Here is a 9264-nt window from a genome sequence, read left to right as displayed (position 1 = left end):
ACAGAGGCATACATTTCAGTCTTTACATTTCAGTTGTTGAAGTTGGGAGCCCGCCCATAGAACAGAGGCATACATTCAGTCTTTACATTTCAAGCATTGAAGTTGGGAGCCCGCCCAGATAACAGAGGCATACATTTCAGTCTTTATATTTCAAGCGTCGAAGTTGGGAGCCCGCCCAGACAACAGAGGCATACATTTCAGTCTTTACATTTCAAGCATTGAAGTTGGGAGCCCGCCCAGATAACAGAGGCATACATTTCAAGTCTTTAATTTTCAAGTATTGAAGTTGGGAGCCCGCCCAGATAACAGAGGCATACATTTCAAGATCAAGTCAGAGGACAATAAAACAGAGGGTTACAATAGGAATCCCCAGCAGGAAACAATAAAATTCCCCGGCACCGGGAAACAGAAGGTTGCAACAAGAGGTCACAGTACAAACTCAAGTACATGTGTCAAAAGAAGTAAAGCACCGAAAGAAATGCAAGCAGACAAGGAAGCAAGGCAACAAAAACAAATTGTACTCTAGCCTAGCTTCTTGTTTTTTTTAAGCACGGTGTAACAAGGAGATCGGTAAGCAGTAGTAATAACATGCAACAACAGTAACATTGCAGTCCAACGGTAGTCCCAGCTACCAAAATTTCTCGAACTACATTGACCTGATTCCTGTTTAGCCCAGGATATGTAGGAAACCTTTGAAGCAAAGGTTCGGTCAAATCTTTTTCAAAAAATGCTTCAACGGAGTACTCGGATGGGCAAAAATCGCTCGCTTTATCTTTGCACGAAAACCCTTCGTGTCTCCGGGCAAAGAGGGGCAGCTGTAAGCACGTGATTTTTGCCCTATATGAGAATTACTCCCAAAAAATTCAAAAATAAAATGATTTTTCTTTGGTGTGCAATTTTGTGATATTTTGAATAATTATTTGTATTTGTCTGTGCGTGTTTATTTGCTAAATTAATAAAAAATACAAAAATATGTCGCATTTTGCATGTAGGATTTAATTCTACAATTGTTAGTAATTAAATTTGTTTTACAAAAATTAAAAATTACAAAAATAGGCATCGTTTGCATTTTTAGCATTTAATGTCCAAATATACAATTTTATGCTTAATTAATACTTAATTGTGCGTTAATTGTTATTGGGAGTTAATTTGCACTTTTATAACTTAATTTAGTTCTTAATAATAGTTTAAGTATTTTTATAATTTAGTTTTAGAAAAATAAAAGAAGAAAAGAGAGCGAAAATATAAAGAAAGTCGGAATTGGGCCTCTTCTTCGATTTCAAGCCACAGGCCCAAAAAATGGCCCAATCTTTCCCACGACCCAGTCCATTTCGAACTGGGTCGACCCATTCAATAACCCAAAAGACCCAAACCCCTTTGTCTTACATTTTACAAAACAAAACAAAAATTAAAAGACAAGAAACCCTAAACACTAAACCAATCTGCCCCCACCCCTCCTATCTTCTTCTTCTTCCTCAAGATAACCATGGCTGCCTCCCATGGCGTCGTCCAGACCTTCAACCAAACAGTCCCCTCCCTCGTCGTCGTTGTCCGTCATCAACACCACCCTAAACAAACAACCATGGACGCCTGAAACGCCGGAACCCCCCCCCCGTCGCTGCCCTCGTCATCCAGCTCATTTCGCCATGGATGAGCATCGACCAGCTTCTTCTGTCGAGCAGCTTGAGGCCAAAACAAGCCTTAGCTGCTGCTGTTCTTCTTCGTCTTCTTCAGCTTGAGCGTCGCCATGGAAGCCGTCTCCGAGCTGCTGCTTTTGCTTCACGTCCATGGCGTCCAAACGTCGACCAGCTGCTTCCCGTTCCACCTTCTTCTTCACTTCCAGCTGCTTCCGTTCATCACTTCTCCTTCGTCCAAAACCAGTAACACCCAAACACCACAGTTCTGACAACCACCCAACCCAGCTCCTTCCGTCGCGTCATCACTGTCCATCGCCTTCTGTCGCGTCTCCGCTGCTTCCATGGCCAAGTTCATCGTCCAGTTCGAAGCACCCCCAGCTGCCACGTCTTTGCTGTTCGTCGACCTCCCATATGGGTCTGTTTTGAAACCTCGTTGTTGTTGTTGCTTCAGTTGCTTCGTAGGTTCATGTTCGTCGTCGTCTGCTCGTGTTAGTCATCGTTGGTTCGAGCTTTGGTCGAGGCTCATCAAGATTCGTTGTTTGTTTGGTCGTTGTTTGTCGTTTCAATCCGGTTAGTAGTTTTTAAATTTTATTTCGTCCGTTATTTTGTTTTGATATTTTTCGAATCTAAAATCGGCGAATGTTTGCTTTGTTCATGTGTATGGTTAGATATTTGATTTTTTGGTTTTGTTCATGTTCATGTTGTTTGTTAAATTAATTTTCAGATTTCAAAATAAAAGTTTAATTAGTTGTTTTCATATTCATTTCATGTTTGTATTATTGTTTAAGTGAATATTTGTTAGTATGATGTTTGTTAGATTCAAATTGAAATTTAATTAACTATTTCTTCAATTTGTTTCATGAGTTTATGTATTGTTAGAAATTGTTAATATTGTTAAGTTCAAGTTTAAGTTCATAATTGTTTCTTCGTCGATCTTGTTATTTGTCTAAAGAATTTAGTTGTGTTAAAGAAATATGTTGGTTTAATCGTTTAAATCCATCATGTTTGTTGTTGATTATTTCTTGAATTTGTCTCATAAAGTTTAATATAGGAATTGTTGGTTGTAATGTTGTTAGAATTGATTTTAAGTTCAATATGATTGAAGTTAGAAATCTAAATATACTTGTTTGTTGTAGTTGTTGAATCCGAAAATAGGATTGTTTGTTGCTAAAATATTGTTCAATCAAATTTTAGTTGTTCTTTGTTGTTCAATTTGTGTTCATGTGATTTGTTGTTGAAATGTTGTTAAAATCGTGTTCATGTGATATTGTTGTTATGATGTTCATCCGTGTTCATATTGTTGTTTGAACATTGTTAGAAATTGATCATATTGTCTATATTTTGGTTAAGTTTGATTAATTGATGTGTTATAGCTGATGGGTAGTTTGGTAAATTTGTAATACGTTCAGGGGTAGTTTGGTAATTTCAGTAAGGTCGGAAGGGGTAGTTTAGGAATTGTACATTTTGTAATTGTTTATTTGTTGCTGGGCAGTTGTTGCTGTTGTACTGTTATTACTGCTGCTGATTCTCATCTTCATTTTCTTTTGCTTCCAATATCAGGTACATATCTGTAAATTCATGTCACGAAAAGCTTCAACATGACAAATTAATGAAGTTCGGGAATTATAATTCTGTTTTCCATTCGTTCAAGTTCATTAGTTAAAAATTTGGTTTTTGTTTCAGTTGATTAATATAGTAGTACGTTTGGCGTAATGAATATAAGATAATTGTTACCTCTTAAAGTTCGTTTAAGTGTTGTAATAATATCATCTATTTCGGAATTTTTCATTAAGTGAAGTCATGATTTGAATTGTCAAAATAGGGAACATGGCAGAAAGTTGGCCATTAATTTTATCTTGGGATGTCATTAGCTAAGTAAAGAATAGTGTAGAAATATCAAAAATTATATTATTAGCCTATTTTGTCAAATATCAGATTTTGTTTAAGGCTAGATAATGTTAATGGTATTTCGATCAGATATGGCATAATAACGGTTATGTGAATAGCCATGGTAGAAATGTGAATTGATATAATCCGTCTCGTTTATGATTTTGGAATATGATGAATGGTTCGGACGTTCCACTACGTTGCATGTGATGTCATTTTATTGAATCAACTTGTAGAATAATTCTCTTTCTTACCAACAAAGGGTCCTCCTATTTTAATTCACTTCTTAAAAATAATGTATAAAAAATAATGTCAATAATTCTTACCAAAGGTACATTTAGTGACTATAAATAGAATGCGTAGGCCGAGAATAAAAATTGGTTTGATTTTATCTGTCATCATAAGCAAATTAACCGAATAATTATAACTTTGGACTAAAAACAAGTAGATGAGAAGGAGATATAATTTCTTCGAAAACTATTAGTTTGTTTATCAAATTAATTCTTTTTCCTAGTTTTATATGCAATTCACTTTTTGGGTATGCATATATTGTATTTACGGAAAAATGGTATTATTAATCCCACGTTTATTTTTACCCTTTTAAATTTGAATGGCTTGGAGAAATATAATTCTTACGCAAAAAATATAATTTGCGGTTAACATTCAACAATTTATGGAAAATCTATACTACTATTAAGAATATTTTGCGTGATTAGGGATGCGTTCGCGTAACCTGATTATATTTCTAAAAGCAATTCGGATTATGCGTTCGCGCAACTTCGAACGAACATTTAATAAAAAGGGGGCTCTTCGGAGAATATCAATATTAATTTCATATAACTCGAGATGTGCGGTTCAATATTTAATTATACAAGAGCGACGAACGTTCTTAATTTTATTTTAAGCACAATTTCGAACTTAAGTTTTTTTTATAATAAAAAATTTCGAAAAAAAAATAATTATTATATTATCAATATCATTGTGTATACATACGCGTGACACGATTTTTCACGTTAAAAAATATATAATATATAAAACGAATACACGTATGCGTGATTCGATTTGAAGAAGGGTCTTTAATTGTAAACAATCTATACATAAGCGATAACAAAATCATGCAATAAAAAATGTAAAATCGAGATAATTAAGCCAAGAATAAAAACAGTTAAGCGACCGTGCTAGAACCACGGAATTCGGAAATGCCTAACTCCTTCCGGATTAACAGAATTCCTTACTCAGGATTTCTGGTTCGCAGAATAATAAACAGAGTCATATTCTCCTCGATTCAGGGATTAAAATTGGTGACTTGGAACGCCTTAAAATTCCAAGTGGCGACTCTGAAACAAACAAACAAATCCCGTTTCGACTGTCCTTTAATTGGAGAAAACTCCCTGGACCCTCGCGGGTGCGGAAAAAGGAGGTGCGACAACGGAAGGATCCACAAGAACAGTATCTGTGTCCGAGGGTTCGACGGAAACGGAACAACCACTGTGGGGGATGTTGTACTTGAACTGACTATTGGTCCAGTCCTGTTTACCATGGAATTCCAGGTGTTAGACGCCACAGTATCTTATAACCTGCTGTTGGGACGACCATGGATTCATGCAGCCAAAGCGGTGCCCTCCACCCTACATCAGATGGTGAAGTTCGAGTGGGAAAGACAAGAAGTCGTGTTACACGGCGAGGATACAACATGCACCACGGGCGGAGCCATTGTACCTTTAATAGAGACCGCTGATGACAAAGGTCCTTGGGTCTACCAGATTTTCGATACAGGGGCGGCCGACAAAATTTCTGAAGGAGAAATCATCCCGCACCCTAGGGTAGCTGCCGCGACAATCATTATGGTCTCAGAAATGTTGGGTAATGGATTCGTGCCGGGAAAGGGCCTAGGAGTCATGCTTCAGGGGATTGTCCAACCTATCACCTTGCCTAAAAATCTGGAAACTTTCGGATTGGGGTTCAAACCAACTGCAGCAGATAGGAAGCAAGCGCGAGAAATGAAGAAGAGGGTTTGGTTTCTGCCTAAGCCGGTGCCACGTCTCTCAAGGTCTTTTGTCAAAGCAAGTGCCAAGGGGTTGTCAGTCTCGAAGATCCTAGGACCGTTGATTGGTATGGATAGGGACCTGAATCAGAGTTTTGAGAGGCTATTCGCTGATGTCAGTGTGGTAGAAGCTGGAGAAGGTTCCAGCAGAACAGAGATACAGTTTGTGGGGCCTGAGGCCAAGACCAACAATTGGACAGTTACTCCTCTTCCTGTCCGAGGGGAGTCTTGGTAGTAGGCTTTGATTTATGTTTTGTGTGTTTTGTTTTGTCCGTATTATTTCAGGGTGTCCAAATTTTACTTTTGTTTTGTAAAAGTGTGAACCCTTTTATCCCGCAAATTTAATAAAGTTCTCTCCTTTTGCCTATTTTAATTTTGTTTTGTTCTTTTCCTTTCTGAACAGTTCTCTTTTTACTGGTTCTAATGACATGGCATGCACGGCGGATCTTCGACCTAGTCTAATAAATCAATCTGAATCTGACTCAATGATGCAAGAGGTCATTTGTGAGGATGAATCTGAATGTGATGAAGGTGAAGCCTTCGAAGAGATAAACCTAGAACTATGCCAATTTGAAGAAAAACCCAAGCCTAACCTAAATGACACTGAGGCTGTAAATCTAGGAGACGCTGATAACGTCCAAGAAACCAAAATCAGCATCCACATTGAGCCGAAGGTCAGGGAAGAATTGATCAAAACCCTCATGGAATTCAAGGATGTTTTTGCATGGTCATATGACGATATGCCTGGATTAAGCACCAATTTAGTGGTTCACAAATTGCCCACTGACCCGGCATACCCCCCGGTCAAGCAAAAACTAAGGAAATTTAAAACAGAAATGAGTGTGAAAATCAAAGAAGAGGTGATTAAGCAGTTGCAGGCAAAGGTCATTCGGGTCACTCGATATCCCGAGTGGTTGGCCAATGTGGTACTAGTCCCAAAGAAGGATGGAAAAATTAGGGTGTGCGTCGACTACCGCAACCTCAACAAAGCAAGTCTTAAGGACAATTTTCCGTTACCCAACATTCACATCCTGATCGATAATTGCGCTGGGCGCGAGATCAGATCCTTTGTGGATTGCTATGCGGGTTATCATCAGATCCTAATGGACGAGGAGGATGCAGAGAAGACAGCGTTTATTATGCCATGGGGAACTTACTGCTATCGGGTAATGCCGTTCGGATTGAAGAACGCCGGGGCAACGTACATGCAAGCAATGACTGCAGTGTTTCATGACATGATACACAACGAAATCGAGGTGTACGTCGATGATGTGATCATAAAGTCTTGGCGTCAGGAGAACCATGTAGCAGACCTAAGGAGATTTTTCCAAAGACTCCGAAGGTATGATATCAAGCTCAACCCGGCCAAATGCGCATTCGGGGTTCCATCAGGAAAGCTGCTAGGATTCATCGTCAGTCGACGGGGGATTGAGTTAGACCCATCCAAAATTGAATCCATCCGAGATTTGCCACCGCCAAGGAACAAAACAGAGGTAATGAGTTTGCTGGGTAGACTCAATTACATCAGCAGGTTCATCGCTCAACTCACAGCAACTTGTGAGCCCATATTTCGGCTACTGAGAAAGGATGCTGCAGAAGGTTGGACGGCAGAGTGTCAGGAGGCTTTCGACCAAATCAAAGGGTATCTGTCTAATCCACCCGTATTGGTCCCGCCTAAGCCCGGGAAACCCCTAATCCTTTACCTGACGGTCTTGGAAAATTCATTTGGTTGTGTACTGGGGCAACATGATGACACAGGAAGGAAGGAGCAGGCCATCTACTATCTTAGCAAGAAATTCACAGTACATGAGGTCAAGTACACTCAACTCGAGAAAACATGTTGCGCCCTAACTTGGGTAGCTCAGAAGTTGAAGCACTACCTGTCTTCATATACTACTTATCTCATATCCCGTTTGGACCCATTGAAGTATATCTTTCAGAAACCTATGCCCACGGGAAGGTTAGCAAAATGGCAAATTCTGCTCACAGAGTTTGATATCGTCTATGTGACGAGGACAGCCATGAAAGCCCAGGCGCTGGCCGATCATTTGGCAGAGAATCCCGTTGATGAAAAGTACGAGCCCTTAAGAACGTACTTTCCCGACGAGGAGGTAATGCATACAAATGAGATGGAATTAACTGAGGAACCGGGTTGGAAGCTTTTCTTCGATGGAGCTGCAAACGCGAAAGGGGTTGGAATAGGAGCAGTACTCATTTCTGAAACAGGACGCCATTATCCTGTTACGGCTCAACTACGCTTCTATTGCACCAATAATATGGCCGAGTATGAAGCTTGCATTTTGGGTCTGCGCTTAGCTGCGGACATGGATGTCCAAGACGTCTTGGTCTTGGGAGACTCGGACCTCTTGGTACATCAAATTCAGGGTGAATGGGAAACACGAGATCTAAAGCTCATACCATACCGACAATGCTTGCATGATCTGAGCAAGCGATTTCGATCGGTGAAGTTCAAACATATCCCGAGAGTTCACAATGAGGTTGCGGACGCCTTGGCCACCTTAGCATCAATGCTGCACCACCCTGACAAAATGTATGTTGATCCTCTGCACATCCAGGTCCGTGATCAGCACGCTTATTGCAACGCCGTAGAAGAGGAACCGGATGGCGAGCCCTGGTTTCATGATATCAAGGAATACCTCAGAATGGGGATATATCCAGAACAGGCCACTGGAGACCAAAAAAGAGCCCTTCGGCGTTTGTCGAATGGTTTCTTCCGCAGCGGAGGAGTGTTGTACAAAAGAACCCCGGATTTGGGATTGTTGAGATGTATAGATGCCGGTCAAGCCACGACGGTTATGGCAGAGGTACATGCTGGAGTTTGTGGGCCACACATGAGCGGATATGTATTGGCAAGGAAAATCCTTCGAACAGGGTGTTATTGGCTCACCATGGAACACGACTGTATCACTTTCGTGAGGAAGTGCCATCAGTGCCAGGTACATGGAGATCTGATCCATTCCCCGCCAACAGAGTTACATACGATGTCAGCACCCTGGCCGTTTGTGGCATGGGGCATGGATGTCATTGGACCTATTGAACCAGCAGCATCCAACGGCCATAGATTCATTCTTGTGACCATTGATTACTTCACCAAATGGGTTGAGGCTAAAACCTTCAAGTCGGTAACTAAAAAGGCAGTGGTGGATTTTGTGCATTCCCATATCATCTGCAGATTTGGGATCCCAAAAGTAATCATCACGGATAACGGTGCGAATCTTAATAGCAGCCTGATGAGAGAGGTATGCCAACAATTCAAGATTACACACCGCAATTCCACCCCATATCGTCCCAAGGCGAATGGAGCGGTCGAAGCAGCCAATAAGAACATCAAGAAGATACTGCGAAAGATGGTGGAAGGATCCAGACAATGGCACGAGAGATTACCCTTTGCTTTGTTGGGTTACCGCACTACTGTCCGGACTTCCATAGGTACAACTCCTTATTTGTTGGTGTACGGAACTGAAGCCGTAATACCGGCGGAGGTCGAAATTCCATCCCTCCGGATTGTCGCTGAAGCCAAGATTGATGATGATGAATGGGTCAAAGCTCGGTTGGAACAGTTAAGCTTGATAGACGAGAAAAGATTGGCGGCAGTGTGCCATGGTCAGCTGTACCAGAAGAGAATGGCAAGAACATACAATAAGAAGGTGCGCCCTAGGAAGTTTGAAGTAGGGC

This window comes from Nicotiana sylvestris, chromosome 12 (genome assembly GCF_000393655.2).
Source record: "Nicotiana sylvestris chromosome 12, ASM39365v2, whole genome shotgun sequence".
In the NCBI taxonomy this organism is placed as follows: Eukaryota; Viridiplantae; Streptophyta; class Magnoliopsida; order Solanales; family Solanaceae; genus Nicotiana; species Nicotiana sylvestris.
Note: the sequence above shows the minus strand (reverse complement) of the source record.